Genomic DNA, 24,541 nt, shown 5'->3' on the forward strand with positions numbered 1-24,541 from the left:
ACAACCTCAGAACGTCTCAAAGGACAGTCTGATCATTATTGTAACGTAGGAAACTCAGAACAGACATCTTCCACATAGCAAGATCCCACAAACATAATGTGATGACAAAGAAATGGACTTTTGTTAGTGATGTTGGTTGAGGATTAAATAATGACCCTGGCCTCCGGGGAGACCTCACCTGCTCTTCAAAATAGTGGGATCTTTTAGCCAAGAGGCCAGTCATATTTGAAAGATGGCACCTCACACAATGCAGCAGCACGGCACTGGTGTGTCAGCTTGGATTCAGACCTCGTGTCTGTGGAGTGGAACTTGAACCCACAACCTTCTAACTCACAGAATGGTTACAGCACAAAAGGAGGCCGTTCGGCCTGTCATTTCTGCACTGCCTCTCTGAAGGAGCGATCCACCTCGTGTCATTTCTCCGCCTTCTCACCGTAACATCCTTCCTTTTCAGATAATCTAATCCCTTCTTGACTGCCTTGAATAAACCTGCCTCCACCGCACACTCCTCACCACTGGCTGCGTGAAGAAAGATTTTCTTAATGTCGCATTGCTTCTTTAGCCAATCACCCACTTTAAATCGGTGTCCTCTCATTCCCAATCTGCCCAGCAGTGGCAACAGTTTCTCCCCATCTACTCTGTTCGGACCCCTCATGGCTTTGAACATCTCTATCAAATCTCCTCTCAACCTCCCTTCAAGTTAAACAGTCGCAGTATCTCCAGTCTGCCTATGTAACTCATTCCTCATCTCTGGAACCATTCTTCTGAATCTTTTCTGCAATCACTCCAATTCCTTTACATCCAGCATGGGGCAACACTGGGTTAGCACTGCTGCCTCACAGCGCCAGAAACCCAGGTTCAATTCCGGCCTTGGGTCACTTTCTATGTAGAGTTTGCACGTTCTCCCCGTGTCTGCGTGGGTTTCCTCGGGGTGCTCCGGTTTCCTCCCACAGTCCCAAGATGTGTGGTTAGGTTGATTGGCCATGCTAAATTGACCCTAGTGTCAGGGGATTGGCAGCGTAAATATATGGGGTTATGGGAATAGGGCCTGGGTGGGATTGTGGTCGATGCAGACTCGATGGGCCGAATGGCTTCCTTCTGCAGTGTAGGGATTCTATGATCCTTCCTAAAGCATGGTGCACAGAATTGGACGCAATTGAGGCCAAATCAGAGTTTTATGTGAGTCTAACATAACTTTGTTGCTCTTGTACTCAATGCTCCTATTAATAAAGTCCAGGATAATGTCTGGTTTATGAGCTACTCTCTCAATCTATTCTGCCGCCTTCAATGATTTATTGCGCGCCAAAGTCCCTCTACTCCCCACACCCTTTAGAATTCACTCCACTTTCACTAGCCGCTTACTCCAATTCGGGGCCGCAGGGAGTTGGAGCCTATCCTGACAGACACTGGGCATCAGGCAGGGTTCACTCAGGACAGGATGCCAGTCCATCATTGAGCATGGGCCCACACACAGACAAACCGAGGGGCAATTTAGCATGGCCAATCCACCTAACCTTCACATCTATGGACTGTGGGAGGAAACTGGAGCATGCAGACACTAGGAGAATGTGCAAACTCCACACAGACAGTGACCCAAGGCCAGAATCAAACCTGGGTCCCTGATACTGGGAGGCAGCAATGCCAACCCACTGTGCCACCGTGCCACCCCCTCGTTAGAATTGTATTCATTATTTTTGTATTATCTCTCTACATTCTTCTTACCAAAATGAATCACTTCATGGTTCTCTGCATTAAATTTTATTGCCACCTGTCTGCCCATTACACTGTCCTTTTGAAATTCTAAACAATCCATCACAGTTCAAGTTTTGTATCATCTGAAGATTTGGAATTATGTCCTGTACACAAGGTTGAGGTTATTCATACATATCAGTGAAGACAAGGGTCCCAACACTGACCCCTGGGGAACTTTATGGGCCCGGTGGCACAGTGGTTAGCACTGCTGCCTCACAGTGCCAGGGACCTGGGTTCAATTCCGGCCTTGGGTCACTGTGTGGAGTTTGCACATTCTCCCCGTGTCTGCATGGGTTTCCTCCAGATGCTCTGGTTTCCTCCTACAATCCAAATATAGAACATAGAACAGTACAGCACAGAACAGGCCCTTCGGCCCACGATGTTGTGCCGAGCTTTATCTGAAACCAAGATCAAGCTATCCCACTCCCTATCATCCTGGTGTGCTCCATGTGCCTATCCAATAACCGCTTAAATGTTCCTAAAGTGTCTGACTCCACTATCACTGCAGGCAGTCCATTCCACACCCCAACCACTCTCTGCGTAAAGAACCTACATCTGATATCCTTCCTATATCTTCCACCACGAACCCTATAGTTATGCCCCCTTGTAATAGCTCCATCCATCCGAGGAAACAGTCTTTGAACGTTCACTCTATCTATCCTCTTCATCATTTTATAAACCTCTATGAAGTCTCCCCTCAGCCTCCTCCGCTCCAGAGAGAACAGCCCTAGCTCCCTCAATCTTTCCTCATAAGACCTAGCCTCCAAACCAGGCAGCATCCTGGTAAATCTCCTCTGCACTCTTTCCAGCGCTTCCAAATCCTTCTTATATTGAGGTGACCAGAACTGCACACAATATTCCAAATGTGGTCTCACCAAGGTCCTGTACAGTTGCAGCATAACCCCACAGCTCTTAAACTCCAACCTCCTGTTAATAAAAGCTAACACACTATAGGCCTTCTTCACAGCTCCATCCACTTGAGTGGCAACCTTTAGAGATCTGTGGAGATAGACCCCAAGATCTCTCTGTTCCTCCACAGTCTTCAGAACCCTACCTGCTTTTTAGTTTGGCTATGCTAAATTGACCCTTGTGTCAGCAGGGGATTAGAGAGTAAATATGTGGGGTTACGGGAATAGGGCCTGGGTGGGATTGTGGTCGGTGCAGACTCAGTGGGCCGAATGGCCTCCTTCTGCACTGTAGGGTTTCTATGATTCTATGAACTCCACGGCAAACCACCTTCTCGCCTGAAAAACAACTATTTATCAATACTCTTTGTTTCCAACCATTCTGTGAGTTTTGTGAACATGTTGCTACAGTCCCTTCTATTGCATGGGCTGTAACATTGCCCACGAGTCTGTTTGTTGTGTGGCACTGTATCAAATGCCTTTTAGAAGTCCACATACATCAAATCAACAGCATTAACTTCATAAATTCTCTCTCTTTACCTCATCTAAAAACTCAAAATTAAACACTAACGCTGACAAAGGGTCATCCAGATTCAAAACGTTCTCTCTCCACAAATGCTGTCAAACCTGAGATTTTCCAGCATTTTCTGTTTTTGTTGTAATTAAATACTATTTCCCTTAACAAATCCGTGCTGGCTTTCCTTAATTAACCGACAATTGATCATGTGACTATTAACTTTGTCCTGCATTATTGTTTCTAGAAATTTCCTCAGCACCAAAGTTAAACTGACCAGCCTGTAGTTGTTGGGCTTATCTTTACCCTTTTTTGAACGAGGGTGTAACATTTGTAATTCTTTGATGCCCTGGTACCAGCCTTAAGTCTAAGGAAGACGTGAGAAATGATGGCCAGTTCCTCCTTAGTTTCTACTCTCACTTCCCTCTATTCTTGGATGAATCTCATCCGATCCTGGTTCCTTATCAACATTAAGAAGAGACAGCCTATTTAATACCTGTGATTTTAAACACAAGTCTTTGAATTGCTTCCACTCACTGTGGCCAAGGCAGTAGCAACTTCCTCTGAGGCCACAGCTGACACTTAGTCAGGAACCCCAGTATCCCAATAACCACTGGACGGTCCCACTAACCACTGGACGGTGTAATTTCCCTCATTACTCTTTCCAATAACTATCTCGCAAAAACCAAAAGACTGTAACCAACTTCAAGAAGCACGAGGAAATATCTCTCAGCCTCACAACAGAACCAAGCAAGCTCCAGAAGATCACCTTGAATTCTAACCCACAACCCAGCCAGATGAGGCACCCCGATCTCTCAATGGTTCAAATAAAAACTAAAATGCTGGAAATATTCAGCAGGTCAGGCAATCTGTACTTGTCCTGGCAGTGTTTGATGGGCATGATGTGGAGATGCCGGTATTGGAATGGGGTAAGCACAGTAAGAAGTCTCACAACACCAGGTTAAAGTCCAACAGGTTTATTTGGCAGCACAAGTTTTCGGAGTGCTGCTCCTTCAGGTGAGTGAAGAGCTGTGTTCACAAACAGGGCATACATAGACACAGACTCAATTTACAAGATAATGGTTGGAATGCGAGTCTTTACAGGTAATCAAGTCTTAAAGGTACAGACAATGTGAGTGGAGAGAGGGTTAAGCACAGATAAAGAGGTGTGAATTGTCTCCAGCCAAGACAGTTAGTAAGATTTTGCAAGCCCAGGTCAAATGGTTACAAGTAGTGTGACATGAACCCAAGATCCTGGTTGAGGCCATCCTCATGTGTCTGGAACTTGGCCATCAGTTTTTGCTTGGCGATTCTGCGTTGTCGTGTGTCGTGAAGGCCGCCTTGGAGAACGCTTACCCGAAGATCAGAGGCTGAATGCCCATGACTGCTGAAGTCTTCCCCAACAGGAAGAGAACACTCCTGCCTGGTGATTGTCGAGCGGTGTTCATTCATCCGTTGTCGTAGCGTCTGCATGGTCTCGCCAATGTACCATGCCTCGGGACATTACTTCAGCAGTCACGGGCATTCAACCTCTGATCTTTGGGTAAGCATTCTCCAAGGCGCCTTCACAGCACATGACAACGCAGAATCACCATGCAAAAACTGATAGCCAAGTTCCGCACACATGAGGACGACTCAACCAGGATCTTGGGTTCATGTCACACTATCTGTAACCCCCACGACTTGCCTGGGCTTGCAAAATCTCTCTAACTGTTCTGGCTGGAGACAATACACATCTCCTTAACCTGTGCTTAACCCTCTCTCCACTCGCATTGTCTGTACCTGTAAAGACTTGATTACCTGTAAAGACTCGCATTCCAACCATTATCTTGTAAATTGAGTCTGTGTCTGTATATGCCCTGTTTGTGAACACAGCTCTTCACTCATCTGAAGAAGGAGCAGCGCTCCGAAAGCTTGTGCTACCAAATAAACCTGTTGGACTTTAACCTGGTGTTGTGAGACTTCTTACAGTGTTTGATGGGGACAGTGTAGAGGGAGCTTTACTCTGTATCTAACCCCGTGCTGTACCTGTCCTGGGAGTGTTTGATGGGGACAGTGTAGAGGGAGCTTTACTCTACAATGGGTAATTATGACTCCATGCTAACATTCGCACTGTTAAGTATGAAAAAGGGAAAGGAAATGTGAAATTGTTGACTACTGGTGAACGGGAAAGAAGTGAGGGGAGGATATAACAGTGAGGGGTTACAACAGCAGCAGATTGTTATTGAAGTCTTTTATTGTGGAATCAAAGATGTGATTTTCCAAAGATGTTTATGTGAGTCTGCTCCTTTGTGAGGAGTCAGTAGTGTTTATTAATGCAGAATCTACAGCGGGAGGTGGAAGGGCCAACAGCTCGCTGAGTGAACAGCACACTGGGACTGCCTGCTGTTAATTATACATTGTGTGTGATAAGACTGCACATTTGCCACCTCCCCTGCTCTATCCAACCTTGGAGCTTCCTGCACTGTGTCTCCGCCCTACACCTGGCTTCTCTGGTAAAAGACTGTCATTACTGCCACTCAACAAGTATTAATACATATTGTGCAGCTTTGATCGATCGGTTACAGCAGCTTCTCCCCAGTCCGTCATTCTGATCATGCCTGGTGCATCTCAGTATGACTCCAAGGTAAGATAACCTCACAGAGAATTATTAACATTCTCAGTCTATTCCCCTTCCTGTTGCTAGGTAAACGGTTCCAGTGCCACTTTCTGATCTCTCCCACGTGAGTGAACTTAATGCTCGCTATTTAACTGTAAATGGACTCCGAGCCAAGATCAATCCTGGTCTAACGTTCCGATTACACACCGTCAGTCACTGGATAATAGTCGACAGCAGGAACGCTGGCAGATCATCCCATCAATAACCTAGATATGAACTGTCGTTATTGGACCCCAGAGTGTGTGTGCCAGCCAATGATTGATTTTGGAACCCATTGTAAGAGGGGTTACTGAGTGACAGTGTGAGGGAGCTGGATTAGCATCAGTAGAGATACAGTCAGTGACACAGGGTGCTGGAGGAGAGGGGTTACTGAGTGACAGTGTGAGGGAGCTGGATTAGCATCAGTAGAGATACAGTCAGTGACACAGGGTGCTGGAGGAGAGGGGTTACTGAGTGACAGTGTGAGGGAGCTGGATTAGCATCAGTAGAGATACAGTCAGTGACACAGGGTGCTGGAGGAGAGGGGTTACTGAGTGACAGTGTGAGGGAGCTGGATTAGCATCAGTAGAGATACAGTCAGTGACACAGGGTGCTGGGGGAGAGGGGTTACTGAGTGACAGTGTGAGGGAGCTGGATTAACATCAGTAGAGATACAGTTCATAACACAGGGTGCTGGGGTGAGGAGATACTGAGTGACAGTGTGAGGGAGCTGGATTAACATCAGTAGAGATACAGTCAGTAACACGGTGCTGGGGGGAGAGGGGTTACTGAATGACAGTGTGAGGGAGCTGGATTAACGGGTTAGTGAGCGACAGTGTGAGGGAGCTGTATTAACATCAGTAGAGATACAGTCAGTAATACAGTGTGTTGGGGGGAGAGAGGTTATTGATCAAATATTTTTGACAATAGAAACCACTACCCTCTGTTGGGGGACGCGGTGGGGTGGGGGGGAGGCGGTCCAGAACACTTCCTCTGATGAAGGGCAGTGGAAATCGGGAACCCTCTTTCCCCCAAAAAGCTGTGGCTCTCCAGGGTCACACGAGCTGTCAAGGCTGAAAAGATCTTTGTTGGAGTTGAGCTCGAAGGAATTATTGGAGTGTGAAGCTGATGTGATTCCAGACTTGAAATCCTTAGTGGCGGCAGCTGAAGAAATAGTTAGAGTTTTGATTCCCTGGCACTGATACACCTCACCTCTCTGACCAGCCAGCCGTACAGCACAAGTTGTGTTAGAGTTAGATGTAGAGAAATCTCTTTTTAGTTGCAATTTTGCTGGGAGCTTTGTTGGTTCCAAGTTCAGAATATTTATAATGGAAATGTAATTGCCTTCTGAAATTAGTTTACAGATATAAATATATGAACGCTCATGCCTTTCTTTTCCACTTGAACATTAATATTGTATGAACTATAAATGTTTTATTAAGTACGGTGTTGCTGGTTCTTCCTAGTAAGGGTCTTATTGACTGCTAATGTTGTTTAATACTGCCACCAATAATTTGGTTACTGAAATTGAATATAATCTGAAGCAGAAACATAGAAGATAGGAGCAGGAGGAGGCCATTTGGCCCTTCGAGCCTGCTCCGCCATTCATCACGATCATGCCTGATCATCCAACTCAACAGCCTAATCCTGCTTCTAGGAGGAAGGGGCTGAAATTGAGTCAGAGTTGGGTCCACTGGTACAAAGTTGGCTTGGCCTTTCTCTCCTGGAGGGGTTCCAGGGGGACGTCATTTCCCAGTTGCCGTCTGACTTCCTTCTGATACCCAGTCCCCAAATACTCACTCTGGGTGTGATCCCAGGCAGGCCATTCTGGGAAATGTCACTAATTCCAGACCGAATTCTGCCCCCATCCCAATGATCACACCCATGTAATTTCCAGCTCATTTGCCCCTCCAAAATGGGCTTTATCCTGGATTCAAAATTTATTTCCCCCACCCTTCAAATCTGCTGTCATCATCCCTCCTCTTGGGAAAAAATCCAACCCAACCCTTAATCCCTCCTTTCCACGAGGATCAACGCTGGGCTTTAACTTCTTACTATTTACATGAATGACTTGGATGAAGGGACTGAAGCTCTCGAGGTAACTGACGACACTCCGCACAGTGTCAGGGCGGCACAGTGGTTAGCACTGCTGTCTCACAACTCCAGGGACTCGGAATCAATTCCCAGCTTGTGTCACTGTGCGGAGTCTGAATGTTCTCCCCGTGTCTGCGTGAGTTTCCACCGGGCGCTCCGGTTTCCTCCCACAGTGTACCTGAACAGGCACCAGAATGTGGCGACTAGGGGATTTTCACAGTAACTTCACTGTAGTGTTTATGTAAGCCTACTTATGACACTAATAAATAAATTTTAAAACTTTAAAAAAGATAGGTAGGAAAGTAAGCTGCAAAGAGGCTCTAAGGAGGCTACAAAAGCACATAGGTTCAGTGGGTGGGCAAAAATCTGGCACGTGGAGTATAATGTGGGTAAATGTGAAGTTGTCCATTTGGGAAAGAAAAAAGAAGCTTATTGTCTAAATAGTGAGAGATTTCAGAGCTCTGAGGTGCAGAGGGATCTGGATGTCCTAGTGCATTATTCATAATAGGTTAGTATATAAGTACAAGTAATTCGGAAAGCCAATAGAATGTTTTTGTTTATTATAAGGGCAATTGAATACAAAAGTAGATGGTTATCCTTCAGTTGTTCAGGGCATTGGTGAGACCACAGCAGGAGTATTGTGTACAGTATTGGCCTCCTTCTTTAAGGAAGGATGTAAACATGTTAGAAGCAGTTCAGAGATGGTTTACTAGACTAATACCAGGAATGGACGGGTTGTCTTATGAGGAAAGGTTGGACAAGCTGGGTTTGTTTCCACAAGAGTTTAGAAGAGAGACAACTTGAGCAAAACCTTTAAGATCCTGAGGGATATTGACAGGATGAATGTGGAGAGGATGTTTCCTCTTGTTAGAGAATCCAGAAATAAGGGTCACTATTTAATAATAAGGGGTTGCTCATTTAAGACAGAGATGAGGAGAATATTTTTCTCTGAGGGTCGTGAATCGCTGGGACTCTCTTTCTCAAAAGGCAGTGGAAGCAGAGTCTGAATATTTTTCAGGTGGAACTTGATAGATTCTTGATTAACAAGGGGGTGAAAGGTTATGGGGGGGGTCGGCAGGAATGTGGGGTTGAGTTTACAATCAGATCAGCCATGATCTTACTGAATGGCGGAGCACGGCTTGAGGGGCCGAGTGGCCTACCCCTGCTCCTAATTCACATCTTCATATGTAAGTTACTGCCCCATTTCAAATCGCCCATTTCTTATCAAAGACCATGAATGCGTTGTCTCCCAAATCGATTCCCATCTTTCTGGACATTCCATGTTTAAATCCCTCCAATCAGGTTTCCTCTCCCAGTATGGAACAGTACTGAAATGGCTCTTACCAAAGTCATAGTGACATCCTGTGTGAGTGTGATTAAGATAAACTGTCCCTCCTCATCTTTCTCCATCTATCTTCAGTCTTTGCCGTGTTGGCCCACACATTCTGCTTCAGCAGGTCTCTGCTGCTGTCTGTGGGACTTTCCTGGTTTCATTCATATTTATTTTGATGGAGCCAGAGTATCACTGGCTTCTCTTCCTGCTCCTGCACTGTAATGACCTCAGCGAGGCTCATGAAGTGGGCCTCTTGAAGTATGAGCTCCTTGATTGAGGTATCGAGGGGGTCGTCCAACCTGACTGTCTGTCCCTCTACCACGGCTATATTCGTGGCTGGGTGTCCCTGGAGAGGGAGCATGCGATGTCCGAGGGCACCACTGAAGCCTTCCATGCCCGCTGGACACCGCAGGGACTGGGGTGTATTATTGACCCCCTTAATCACATTTTAATTTTTAAAATTTCCTTTCCGCTTTGTCTTTTGTCTTGGGCGGTTCCCCTCCTTTTCGGGAGCTGCCCCTTTTTGAGTTGTCCCTGAGTTAATTTGATTTCGTTTATTTGATTGGACACAAATAAAGTTCCCTGATTGAGGTCATGATTGCCTGCCCAATCAGGGAGCCTCACCTGTGTATATAATGAGGAGTGCCAGGACCACTGATACTCTGCATTCTGACTCTGTACCTGAAGCACTCTTCGGAGCAGAGATAAGTTTACAAATAAAGGGAATTTGGTGAAGGGACCCTGGCCTCGAGGAGTTTTATCATGCACTGTTAGCTCGGGTGTTGCCAAGGATTGACCCCTGACCCCTTCATTCTGACACTCATCATCATGGTGCTAGTTTCCATATCAATGCTGAAAATACCCAGCACTACCTCACCACCAACTCTTGTGACCTCTCTGCACTGACTGCTTGTACCCAGTATTTCCTCCGATTAAATATTGGGAAATCAGAAGCCATTGTTCTCCGATACAAACTCTCCAACCCTGTCCCTGTAACTATCTGAGGCTGAACCAAATTTGGTATTGTATTTGACCATAAGAGGAGCTTCAGACCACATCTGTGCTGTCGCAAAGACTGGCTACTCTCATCTCTAACATTGTCCAACTTTAACCCTGTCTCAACTCACCTGCTGCTGAAACCCTCCGCCTGGCCCCTCTTCCTTCCAGACTTAACTATTCCAGCACATTCCTCGCTGGGCACATTCACCAGTCTCCCCAGCACATGCTGACTCACATCGGCTCCGAGTCAAGCCATAGCTCGGATTTAAAATTCTCCTTGTTCAGAAATCACTCCATGGCCTTGTCTCTCCCTTTTACTGTAATCTCTTCCAGCCTCACTAACACCTCCCCACACCACTCTATGGGTGGAATGTTCCCATCCCACCCGCCATGTAAATCGTAGCGGGCGGGACACGGACCATGGAAAGGTCTGCTGACCTCGGGCGGAATTTTCTGGCATTGGGGTGAGTACGGCCAGAAAATCCAGCCCTTTACATACCAAGAATTCTGACTTCTTGAGCATTCCTTATTTTAACAATTCCACAATTGGCAATCAGCTTCCTGGGCCCTAAGCTCTGGAATTCTCTTCCCGAACCTCGCCATCCCTCTTTCTGTCTTTAAGACACTCCTTCAAACCCACCTCTTTCTGATCACTGCTCTAATATATCTTTGTGGGGCTCATACTTTATTCCAGAACATTCCTGTAAAGTGCCTTGGAGGTCCTTTTATGTTAAAGATGCTATATAAATACAAGTTGTTGTTGTTTTGCTTTGATTGTGATTGGTCGGCCGCCGAACCCGAAACCTTTTGTTTTATGAACATTGACTTTTCTCCGCAGCAGAATTTAATTTGTGCAAGAGTTGGAGCTGCTGAGGCTCCATTCTGGCTCATGAAATGAGTATCTGAGCCACTCTCGTCATCTTGTACCCAGTCCCAGGGGATACAATAACCCTCACTCTGTGCCTGCCAACGCTTTGAGTCAGGAGAATTCTGCTGATAAAGTCTCAATCCTTTTCAACAGAAACCCAATTGTTCTTTCAGATTAGCTTCAGGCATCAACACGGTAAGTTTGAACTGGTGGAAGTTAAATTTAGGATTTCATTAGTCTCTTACCCTAGCAACAATCACACGGACCTGACGACTGGGTGGAGTATTGCTGGAATCATTTGAGAAAGATTTGGATGCTTATTTATTAGTGTCACAAGTAGGCTTACATTAACACTGCAATGAAGTTACTGTGAAAATCCCCCAGTCGCCACACTCCGGTGCCTGTTCGGGTACACTGAGGGAGAATTTAGCATGGCCAATGCACCCTAGACTTTCTGAAACTTCTACAATGGGCAGCATGGTAGCACAGTGATTAGCACTGCTGCCTCACAGTGCCAGGGACCTGGGCTCGATTCCTGGCTTGGGTCACTGTTTTTCATCCAGCAGTAAGGATACTTCAATTGCAAGCAAAAGAAGAATTAACTTCAGAAAGTAAATCAAAGGAAAAGGTTCAATGGAGAAACTTCAGTAATCCAACACTTGGGGCCACACCTTGGTTCCCATCTGGTTTCTATTTATACCAAGTCGGCATTTATATCACCCCCCGCACCGGACCTCTTAGTTCCTTAGTTTTTCTTTCTCTAGGCTGTATTTTAATAGTCCGGACGATAAGGTTCATGGTGTGAGATATAGGAAGGATGTCCGAGGTAGGTTCTTTACTCAGAGAGTGGTTGGGGTGTGAAATGGACTGCCTGCTGTGTTCACACCCTAGATGTGAACACGAATCCTCACATGGAGAAGGGGCTTGGGGCTCCGAAAGCTAATGCTGCCAAATAAACCTGTTGGACTTTAACCTGGTGTTGTGAGACTTCTTACAATGCACCCTAACCAGCACGTCTTTCGGACTGTGGGAGGGAACCGGAGGACTCGGAGGAAACCCACACAGACACGGGGAGAATGCGCAGACTCCACACAGTTGTTATAATGTAACCAATGGCAAAATGATGTGGTCAGCTGACCTGGTATAAATAGAAACCAGATGGGGATTGTGGGGAGCTTGTATGGCCCAAGGTGTGGCCCCAAGTGTTGGAGTACTGAAGTTTCTCCATTGAACCTTTTCCTTTGATTTACTTTCTGAAGTTAATTCTTTTGCTTGCAACTGAAGTATCCTTACTGCTGGATGAACAACAGTGACCCAAGCCAGGAATCGACCCCAGGTCCCTGGCACTGTGAGGCAGCAGTGCTAATCACTGTGCCACCGTGCCGCCCATTGTAGAAGTTTCAGACTAGAAGTAGGCCATTTAGCCCATCAAATGCATTTTCTGGCACTAATTTTCCCCAGGATATTCCAATTATTATTCCATATTCTTTGTGGATTTTTGGAAATGGAAAGGTTCAGATAAACCAAACGGGTCATGTTTCACTCAGCCTCATGCTCTATTCTTGTAGAAGGCAGCCATTTTCCATCTAATAACCATCCGATTTGTGCTTGTTTCTCCAGAGTGACGGCCGAGCTTCCATTTTGAAAATGGTGACCTCCTCCCTCCCTTCACTCCCAGTTTAATCCTCCACATAGAATCGGAGAACGGTGACCTCGCAGGAGGAGCCCTTCCAGCTCAGTCTGGGCCAGTTCTCTGTAAAAGCAACGCAGCTAGCCCCCTGCACTTTCTCCGTGAGCCAGAACAGAACATTTCCCTCCCAGTCATCATGCAATGTCCTGTTGAAAGTTTTGATTGAATCTGTCTCCACCACGCTCTCAGGCACTCCCTTCCAGATCCTAACCACTCCCTGCGGAAAAGTGTTTTTCCTCACGGTGTCTTTAGTTCTTTTCGCCAATCCCCATAAATCCATGTCCTCTGTTTCTCCTTTCACCAATGGGAACAGTTCCTCTCTATCTGCTTTGTCCAGATTTTGAACACTTCTGTCAAATTTGATCTTAATCAGCAGAATAATCCCAACTTTCCCAATCCATTCTTGAAACTAAAGTTTCTCATCCCTGGAACCATCCTTTTCTGCGCCATCTCTCAAACATTAAAATTCTCTGTCCTCACCCACTTGTCCAAAGCTAATACCCGGCCCTCGGATACATTAAGATCTGATTCCTCATTAGTGCAAAAAGGTTTAATAATCACCAAACAGGAAGTGGGTTGCATTTATACAGCACCCATAAAGTAGGGAAGCGTTTGACGAGAATCCCAGTTGAGAGTTCCTCAGTGCTGTGTTTGCTGACTCTAACCAAGGTGTCACTTTATAAAACAGTTGACCTGAGTTATGGAGAGTAGAAAAGGCCAGGCCAGCGTTTCCTCGCTGTCTAGTGACTCCTGCTGAAGAGGGTGCATTTTGGCTCTGAATGGGGCAACGCAGTGGCACAGTGGGGCGGTGCGGTGGCATAGTGGAGCATCATGGTGGCACAGTGGTCAGCACTGCTGCCTCACAGCGCCAGGGACCGGGTTTGATTCCCAGCTCGGGTCACTGTGTGGAGTTTGCACATTCTCCTTGTGTCTGTGTAGGTTTTCTCCGGGTGCTCTGGTTTCCTCCCACACTCCAAAATGTGTGGGTTAGTTTGATTGCCCATGCTAAATTGCCCCTAAGTGGGATAAATAAATGGGGTGACGAGGAAAGGGCCTGGCTGGGATTGTGGCCGGCACAGACTCGATGGGCCGAATGGCACTCTATGGATTTTATGATTCTATGATCCACATCTGCAAGTTCCCCTTTATCCACCTTTACCTCTTGCCCTCTCTATATGAAGATTCTTAAGAACATGTTCCTGGTATTTGAGTGCCACTGGTTAGGCCAGCATTTATTGCCCATAAATAAATTGCCCTGGAGAAGGTGGTGGTGAGCTGCCTTCTTGAACTGCTGCAGTCCCTGTGATGTAGCCATGATGTGGAAATGCTGGCGTTGAACTGGGGTCTTATGGGGACTTACGGACACCGTGCGACAATCACCAGGCAGGAGTGTTCCCTTCCTGTCGGGGAACACTTCAGCAGTCAAAGGCATTCAGCTCCGATCTTCGAATAAGCGTTCTCCAAGGCAGCCTTCAAGACCCACGACAATGCAGAGTCGCTGAGCAGAGACTGATAGCCAAGTTCCGCACACATGAGGATGGCCTCAACCAGGATCTTGGGTTCATGTCACAATATCTGTAACCGCCACCATTTGGCTGGGCTTGCAAAATCCTACTAACTGTCCTGCCTTGAGACAATTCACATCTCTTTAACCTGTGATTATCCCTCTCTCCACTCGCACTGTTTGTACCCGTAAAGACTCGCATTCCAACCGTTATTCTCTCTTCCACCTTCTTCCGTCGGGGAAAAAGATAGAAACATCCGAGGTCACATACCAACCGACTCAAGAACAGCTTCTTCCCTGCTGCTGTCAGACTTTTGAATGGACTTACCTTGCATTAAGTTGATCTTTTTCTACACCCTAGCTATGACTGTAACACTACATTCTGCACTCTCTCATTTCCTTCTCTGAACGGTATCCTTTGTATGGCACACAAGAAACTGTATACTAATACATGTGACAATAAATCAAATCAAATCAAAATCTTACAATTGTATCTTTGCCTATATATGCCATGTTTGTGAACCTACTCCATTCACCTGATGAAGGAGCAGCGCTCCAAAAGCTCGTGATTCCAAATAAACCTGTTGGATTTTAACCTGGTGTTGTGAGACTTCTTATTGTGTTGTGAGACTTCTTATTGTGATGTAACTTCTTTCAGCAGTTTCAGAGAGGCTTGCTTGGCCATTTCAGAGGGTTGTTAATATTCAACCACATTGCTCTGGGTCTGGAATCATAGGTAGGTAAGACCAGGTAAAAGTGGTAGATATCTGTCAAAAGGATATTGGAAGAACAAATGAAACGAGGTGGGACTATTCAAAACATGTCTCCTGTTCCACCAGAGGGTCAAACATCCTGGACCACTGCTACACAAATATCAAACATGCCCGCCGCTCTATTGCCCACCCACACTTTGGCAAATCAGACCACAAGGCTGTGCTCCTGCTCCCAGCTTACAAGCAAAAACTGAAGTGGGAGAATGTATGATTTTCTTTAATGCAATGTTGGTCTGAGGAATTGGATGATCTCTTACGGGACTGCTTCGAGTCAGTGGACTGGTCAATATTTAAAAACTCAGTATCAGTGATGATCAGTTTGCTCATCTTAAACAATGATGAGATGGAGTACAGGAAAGCAATAGAGTATCTGGTGAATTGGAGCAACAACAATAATCTCTCCCTCAATGTCAATGAAACAAAAGAGATAGTCATCAAGTTCAGGAAGCGTAGTGGGGGACATGCACCTGTCTACATCAACAGGGATGAAGTGGAAATGGTCGAGAGCTTCAAGTTTCTAGGTGTCCAGATCACCAACAACCTATCCTGGTCCCTCCATGCCAATGGTATAGTTAAGAAAGCCCACCAGCACCTCTGCTTTCTCAGGAGGCTAAGGAAATTCAGCCATGTTTATCCTCCGGAAGAGGTTCTCCAAAGTTTCTCCTTGCCCCTCCCCAGGATAAATTGAACAACATTCAACAATGTCGGTTTAACCTCTTCTATTTTTGATTGGTTTCTGTCTCTAACATGGACCCTGAAGTTCAGGATCCCCCGCCCCACCCTTACTGGCATTCATCATTTTGTCCCTCTTTACAATTCAGAATCAATATATTTATGCCATGAAATCGGAAAATGCAGGAAGCACACAGCAGCTCAGCTCAGGCGGAACAGAGAAACAGCGTGGATGTTTCAGGTTGATGACTTTTGATTATTTCCTGTGAAGGATTTAGTCAAATTGGCTGCAGTTGTTATGCAGGTTAGAGAGTGGAATATTCTTTTGTGTTGTGTTTTAATCGCAAAATCTCGTAACCACTTCACATTGAGAGTGAGCGTGCCTATGAGCAGAGCGAGACTGAGATCCTGTCTCCTCTGGCTCTCATTTTCCTTTCTCTCAATTCTCAGAGTCTGTCTAAATAAGACGGTGCCTTCAGCTTCCTGGCCCATTCTCCAGGGAACTTGTGCAGCAGAGCTGGTGAGAGCCAACCAAACTAATTAGACGATCTCAAATCATTTATACCCTCCAGACAGTGAGCCGATTGACAGGTTGGCAACTAAAGGTTGCTGGTGGTTTCTCTGGGAATCTCTCGAGAAGGGAGGAAGGGCAATAATGGAACCAATTCAGTTCAGACGATCTTTCTCCAGTTATTTACTAAAGCACAAACCATAGAGACCAAGAGTCTCATTAGAAGTGGAATAGTTTGGGGGAATATGATTTAAACATTTTCTTTCACTTTGTGATTTCCCAAAGCCAGTTTAATATTTTGACTCTTGTCATATATCTTTATTCATTCCTGGAATGTGAGTATCTCTGGCAAGGCCAGTGATTAATGCCTATTGCCAATTGCCTTCAAGAAGGTGGTGGAGAGTTTGGCCAGCATTTATTGCCCATCCCTAATTTCCCTTCAAAGGGGGTAGTGAGCTGCCTTCTTGAACCTGTTGTGGTTCCTGTGGTGTAGGTACACCCACAGTGCGGTTGGGGAGGGAGTTCCAGGATATTGACCCAATGACAGTGAAGGAACGGTGATATATTTCCAAGTCAAGATGGTGAGTGACTTGGGGGGGAACCTCCAGGTGGCGGTGTTCCCAAGCATCTGCTGCCTCTGTTGTTCTTCGGTGGTAGAGGTCATGTGTTTTGAGGGCGCTGTCGAAGGAGCCTTGTTGAGTTCCTACAGTGCATCTTGTAGATGGTACAAGATTAAAAACCCCAAACTATGTTATAAAGCCCAACTAGATCATAACAGTTTTCTGTTTTGGCATGAACGTGAGGATAAGGTGTTTCACTCAAGGTGTGATTCTATTGATCCACTAGGAAGCTTTTATCAAACAAACTTTAACAAATGAATTAGCTTAACTTTACCAATTGAAATACTTAAACATAACAAGATAAAATTCTTAACTGCTAACCTATCTCTATTAGTTCCAATTCAAGCAATATTCCTCTTATAGACTTATACTTCTCTTCAAATGTGCTTGCATTTGTTAATAGTTCCAGAGCTTTTTGAACACCTCAGGGGAGAGAGAGAGAGATTGACACCTGTATTCTGACAGCCCCAAACAGCAGCCTCCAGACAGAGACAGAAACAGAAAGACATCAATTGCTTTTTTCAGAACCCAGCAGAAACTGACTTTTAAAATAAAAGAGAACTGTATGTTTTCCCTGTAAGCTTAGTTCCTCCCCTTCGCTTGACCCTGTCTCTTATCAGTCAACCTAATCGAATGATTTCATGGTCATCAGTAGATTCTTAATTCCAGATACTTTTTATTGAATTCAAATTCCTCCACTTGCATGTGGCGGGATTCGAACCCGGGTCCCCCAGAACATTAGCTGAGTTTTTGGATTAATAGTCTCGATAATACCAACCGGCCATTGCCTCCCCTACAAATGTCAGTAAAAATCACCATTCCTGAACTTGTGATGGATGGAAGGTCATTGATGAAGTAGTTGAAGATGTTTGGGCCTAGGACACAATTTAAAGAAATGCAGCAGACAATTCATGCAAAAAATACCCACCAACAGTGAGATAAGAGATCAGATAACCTGTCATAATGCTGTTGGTGGAGGGGTAATTATTGGCCAGGACACAGGATAACTCCTGCTCTTCAACTGGTGTCATGAGATTTTATTCCTCACACCAGGATAGGCAAAGGCAGCCTTGGTGTAAGATCTCAACAAAAAGACTCTCTCCCTACGGGAAGGCTAGAAGTGGGGATTATCAAGGATTTCAGAAGGAAATTGAATGGACACTGGAGGGAAATAGTCTTGCAGAGATACAGGAATAGAGCGGGGGAAATGGGACAGATTGGGATTCTCTGCAGAGAGCAAGTGAGGACTTGATGGACCAAATGGCCTCCTTCTGTGCCATAATGACTATGACCATAGACAGTGCCGTGCTCCCTCAGTACTGCACAGCAAGTGTTAGTCAGATTTCTGGGTTCAAATTTCAGGGTGATGCTTGAATCCACAGCCTTTTAACACAGAGGCTGGTATCTTCTTGGTGAGTCTTCCTTTAGTAATGCTGGTTTCTAGGAGCTAGCTTGAGGAGCAGAGGAGCATCCAATGTCTTCCCCATAGCCATTCAGTGGCTAAGTATACTGACCAGAAACTGAACCAGTTAGACCCCAGCTTCAGAGATTGATCTGTCCCAGGGGCAATGCTCTCTCCCATGGACTGAAAAGGGAGCAACAATCAGGCAAGATTCCCACTCCCAAGGTGGTGATTTGAACTAATTCACTGAGAGAGAAACCCGCAGGATTGAGTGCTTATTTTACACCCGGCACATATTGCTATCCCGCTGAGCTCAACATTGGTGCAAATTGGATGGAGTGTATATCCAGCATTGCAGACAATATGCAATCCCTCAACCAGGGGGTCACTCCTGGAAATTTGGCATGTCAGCTACGACTCTCACCAACTTTTACAGATGCACCATAGAAAGCATTCTTTCTGGTTGTATCACAGCTTGGTTTGGCTCCTGCTCTGCCCAAGACTGCAAGGGACTACAAAAAGTCGTGAATGTAGCCCAATCCATCACACAAACCAGCCTCCCATCCATTGACTCTGTCTATACTTCCCGCTGCCTCGGCAAAGCAGCAGCCAGAATAATTACGGACCCCATACACCCCAGACATTCTCTCTTCCACCTTCTTCCAGCGGTAAAAGATACAAAGTCTGAGGTAATGTACCAACTGACTCGAGAACAGCTTCTCCCCTGCTACCATCAGATGTTTGAATAACCTACCTCACATTAAGTTGACTTTTCTCTATACCCTAGCTATGACTGTACCAAAACATTCTGCACTCTCTCCTTTCCTTCTCTATGAAGGGTATGTTTTGTCTGTATAGCGTGCAAGAAACAATACTTTTCACCGTATGCTAATACATGTGACAATAATAAATCAAATCAAATCATTCGGTAGTTATTGTGGGTGCTGATCAGGCGAGAAAGGGTCAAACATCGTCATGGTCAAATAACCTGCAGCTACTTATATGTACACGTGAGGAATGGCCACTAGGAAAGGTGTTGGAGGAAACAAATCCCTCCAGGTAAATCCCAGCTCCGGGAACAGAGTTTTGTAAATATTTTCATTCATGGGATATGGGCGTCTCTGGCTGGCCAGCATTTATTGCCCATCTTTAGTTGCCCGAGGTCGGTTAAGAGTCAACCACATTGTTGTCTGGAGTCATATGTAGGCCAGACCGCGTAAGGATGGCAGATTTCCTTCCCGAAAGGACATTAGTGAACCAGATGGGTTTTTCCAACAATCGACAATGGTTTCATGGTCATCAGTAGATTCTTAATTCCAGATTTTTAAAAATTGAATTCAAATTCCACCATGGCAGGATTCGAACCCAGGTCCCCAGAGCATTAGCTGAGTTTCTGGATGAATAGTTTAGCAATAATACCACTAGGCCATCGCCTCCCCATCCTGAGACAGGAAACCAGAGGGAGAAGGTTGGAGACGAGAAAAGAGGCTGGAAGTTGTTGCTGATTTTCACTTGAACAAGTTCTGCGTTTCTGTGCCCCACGCTTGATTAATTGCCGTCCACCTCCGAGCTCCTGGCCATTGATTTTCACCGGGCTGGGTCAACACTGAGGTCTCCGGCTGGAATCTCAATCGATACCCAGGTGAAGATGAATGCTGGGCCCTGGATACAGGCATGCTGCTTTCTATTTTCTTTTTAATTTTCACCGCTCTGATATCTCAGCTGACGAGGGACCTAGGGAAAGATTGATGCGCAAACTGTATTATAGCTGTGCCTCCATTTATCTTGCTACCAGACTGTTGTCCCCACTTGTTTATCCTCATTTTCTGTGATGTACGAGCTTGGAGCAAGTTCCTTTGCAGAATTCTAATGAATTTGTTCATAGCCCTTCCCTCTTTACCAATATTTTTTATATTTAATTATTATTTATTTGTTTATCTTCTGGTTTTCACAATATCAATCTCTCATTTTTTAATAGGCACCTCTAGCCTCTCTTTATTCCCAGCTTCCTTGTGTCTGGATAATTTATTGATGTTATACCCACATACATATGAATATAAGAGTTCTGAGCAGGGTTAGGCCAGGCAAGGCAGTGGTGGTGTAATCTCGCTGTACCATTAATCCAGAGATACAAGTCCCAGCAGCAGATGGTGCAATTCGAATTCAATATAAATAACATCTGGAATTAAAAGTTTAACGATGACCATGAAACCATTGTTGATTGCCCTAAAAACCCATCTGGTTCACTAATGCCCTTTAGGGAAGGAAATCTGCCGTCCTTACCTGGTCTGGCCTACATGTGACTCCAGAGCCACAGCAATGTGGCTGATTCTGAAATGGCTGAGCGAGACATGCAGTTATATTGAACCGCTAAAAAGTCCCAAAGGAATGAAACCGGATGGACCACCCGGCATTGACCCAGGCACCGGAAACAACTGCAGACCCAGCCCTGTCAACCCTGCAAAGATCTCCTCACTAACATCTGGGAGCTAGTGCCAAAATTGGGAGAGCTATCCCACAGACTAGTCAAGCAACAGCCTGACATAGTCATTCTCACAGAATCATACCTTACAGATACTGTCCCAGACACCACATTACATTCCTGCAGTGTGGGCGGCACTGTGGTATACCATCGGGAGGGAGAGAGTTGCCCTGGGAGTACCCTCCCCCCCTCCTCGCCCCCCACCCCTGGCTGATGAATCCATGCTCCTCCATGTTGGACACCACTTGGAGGGCGGCAAAGGCACAGACTGTACTCTGGATGGGGACTTCAATGTCCTTCACCAAGGGTATCGTGGCAGCAGCACCACAGACCAAGCGGCTGAGTTTTAAAGGACTCAACTGTGCACGGTAGCACAGTGGTTAGCACTGCTGCTTCACAGCTCCAGGGTCCCGGGTTCGATTCCCGGCTCGGGTCACTGTCTGTGTGGAGTTTGCACATTCTCCTCGTGTCTGCGTGGGTTTCCTCCGGGTGCTCCGGTTTCCTCCCACAGTCCAAAGATGTGCGGGTTAGGTTGATTGGCCAGGTTAAAAAATTGCCCCTTAGAGTCCTGAGATGCGTGGATTAGTGGGTAAATATGTGGGGGTAGGGCCTGGGTGGGATTGTGGTCGGTGCAGACTCGATGGGCCGAATGGCCTCCTTCTGCACTGTAGGGTTTCTATGATTTCTATGAATGGTGGAGCAGGCGCGAGGGGCACATATGGGATATTGTGCACAGAATTGGTCTCCCTATTTAAGGCAAGTTGTAAATGCATTATAAGCAGTTCAGAGAAGGTTCCCTACCAGGAATGGGCACGTTATTTTATGAGGAAAGGCTGGACAACTAGCTACTGGAGTTTAGAAGAGTAAGAGGCGACTTGATTGGAACATATAAGATCCTGAGGGGTATTAACAGAGTGGATGTGGAGAGGATGTTTCCTCTGATTGGAGAATCTAAAACTCGTGGTCTCTGTTTGGAAATAAGGGTCACCCATTCAGGACCAAGATGAGGAGAATTCTTTTTCTCTCAAGAGGGCGGTGAGTCTTTGGAACTCTTTTCCTTAAAAGGCAGTGGAAGCGAAGTCTCTGAATGTTTTAAAGGCAGCGCTAGATAGATTCTAGATGAGCAAGAGGGTGAAAGAATATTAAGGTGTTGATAAATCAGGTTACAATCAGATCAGCCAGGATCTTATTGAATGATGGAACAGGCTGGAGGGCTGATTTTTTTATTTGTTGATGGGATATTGGTGTTGCTGATCGCCCTTGAGAAGGTGGTGGTGAGCTGTCCTCTTGCACCGCTGCAGTGTGAGTGGAGTAAGTATACCCACAGTGCTGTTAGGGCAGGAATTCTAGGAATTTGACCCATCAAACATACAAACATGTGAATTAGGGGCAGGAGTAGGCCACTCGGCCCCTCAAACCTGCTCCGCCATTCAATAAAATCACAGCTAAATGCCCTGTGCAACTGAAGTATACTTCTGTAATCCATTCCCCTCACAATAAACAATAACATTCTATTATTGCCAGGACAGCACGGTAGCACAGTGGTTAGCACTGCTGTTTCAAAGCTCCAGGGACCTGGGTTTGATTCCCGGCTTGGGTCACTGTGTGGAGTTTGCACATTCTCCTTGTGTCTGCGTGGGTTTCCTCCGGGTGCTCCGGTTTCCTCCCACAGTCCAAAGATGTGTGGGTTAGGTTGATTGGCCATGCTAAAATTGCCCCTTAGTGTCAGGGGATGTGTAGATTAAAGGGATTAGCGGGTAAAATATGTAGGGATATGGGGGTAGGGCCTGGGTGGAATTGTGATCGGTGCAGACTCGATGGGCCGAATGGCCTCTTTCTGTACTGTAGGGTTTCTATGATTAGCTTTCCTCATTATTTGCTGAACCTGGAGACTAACCTTTTACAATTTATGCGTTCGGACGTCCAGATCCCTCTGCATCTCAGAGCTCTGCAATCTCTCAATTTTGGTAAGATGCTTCATTTTTATTCATCTGATTATTCTGATCTGCGTTTCAGGTTGCCAACTATGATTAAATGCATTCCTGGCAGTTTCATCACATGACTTGTCCCCACGCTCCTGCCATTAGTTCACCAAGACACCCATCCTTGTGACCTACTGCCTTCCTACACCAACTGGAAAGCAAAAAGACTTATTCCCCAATTGGATCATCCTTGCGTGTCAGCCAAACAGCTACTTCTCCTGTTGCGAAGTTGGGTAGGATCATTGTAGGTTGGGAGGCAGGAAGTTAAAATTTGGTGATTGTAAAATTGTCAAATGCTAGGGGGGAAAGCATTGTGTGGTCCCGTTAAAAGGTGATGCTTTCCCTGTGCTTAGAGATTTAAAATGCAAGTACACAGAGAGCCCAAACTGAAACATTAGCATTGAAAGGCCAACCAGTAGTGTTACCAAGGCAACTGGCTTTTGAATTTAACCAATCAATTTGAATCAAGCACTTAGATACCAAAAACATATTAAATTTAAATCTGATAGTTTTGACAACCTCGGACCAATCCTATTGTGGGAAACATTGATATGTCATCATGGGTATAAAAGAAGGGGGCAGTGGGACAAAGAGGGAGAGCAACTGCCACCTGCCAGAGCTAACATTTCTCAGCTCTTGAAAGAGAATCGCTGGCTCTCATAGCTTCACCCCTGTCTTAGAGAAAGCACCATCTAGATAGCAAAGGTACCAAAGAAGTTCCAGACAGAAGAATCAACAGAGAAAGCCCAGAATATTCTGGAAAACACAAAACCCGGTTGTAGTTTAGAGAGTGACTAAATTCTATTTTTGTTAATGAATGGGAATTATATTTATTTGAACAGCATTCCATTAGAGCCTTGTTTTATTCAGGAACAGTTAATAGAAGGGATTTATTTGGTTTGTGAATAGTTTAGTTAATTTGCTCACTGTTAGTTAGATAAATAAATTGTTACGTGGTGATTTTAGAGAGAGTGTCAATGATTTATTTTGTATTTAACCACTAGAAGTTGCAGAAGAGTAGGTCACACCACTTCGCACACACTTTTTATAGATTATAGGGCGAGGTACTCCTCTTTGGGTTTTTGTTCTCAGAGGGGGGATCAACCTCCGCTTTATAACACTCCCATTTTCAATATTTTTCTATCTGAGAAAGGGAAAAGTTCAAAGAAAATGAAAACAAAACTACCACTTTACCGTCCTAATGATTGTTCTCCAGGATTGCAGACAGCAGTGTCCTGGAAATGGATCTCCAATTTCTGGAGATTCCAGGACAATCCTGGAGGAAAGGCAACCCTTTCATTGCCCCTTTCTCCTCTTCTCCCTCTGATCTCAAAATTATGGGGGTGAAATTGGTCTTTGAAGAAAGGGTGAAACTGCTGCGTTTTAGACAGTGATGCGTTTCCGTTCTGTACAATGCGGAACAGGTTTGGGGTCAATGTTAAAATGACCTGCAATGCCCATCTCACACTTGCCCTGATGACCAGTTTCACTATTTGTACAATCCTCCCGGCACCATTACCCTCTTAACTCTGTTGGAGTGAACACACTTTAGCCCAGGGTGGAATCTGATTCACCAAAACTGAGGGAAGGAATACGGTCAAATATCAGGGAAAAGAAACTTTGGAAAAGTTTCTCACCAACCCCCCCACAGGTGATTGAAGTAAAGTGGTTAGGTAGATTGGCCATGTTAAATTGCCCCTTACTGTCAGGGGGACGAGCTGAGGTAAATACATGGGCTTATGGGGATAGAGCCTGGGTGTGATCGTGGTCGGTGCAGACTTGATGGGCCGAATGGCCTCCTT

This window comes from Mustelus asterias, chromosome 11 (genome assembly GCF_964213995.1).
Source record: "Mustelus asterias chromosome 11, sMusAst1.hap1.1, whole genome shotgun sequence".
Lineage (NCBI taxonomy): Eukaryota > Metazoa > Chordata > Chondrichthyes > Carcharhiniformes > Triakidae > Mustelus > Mustelus asterias.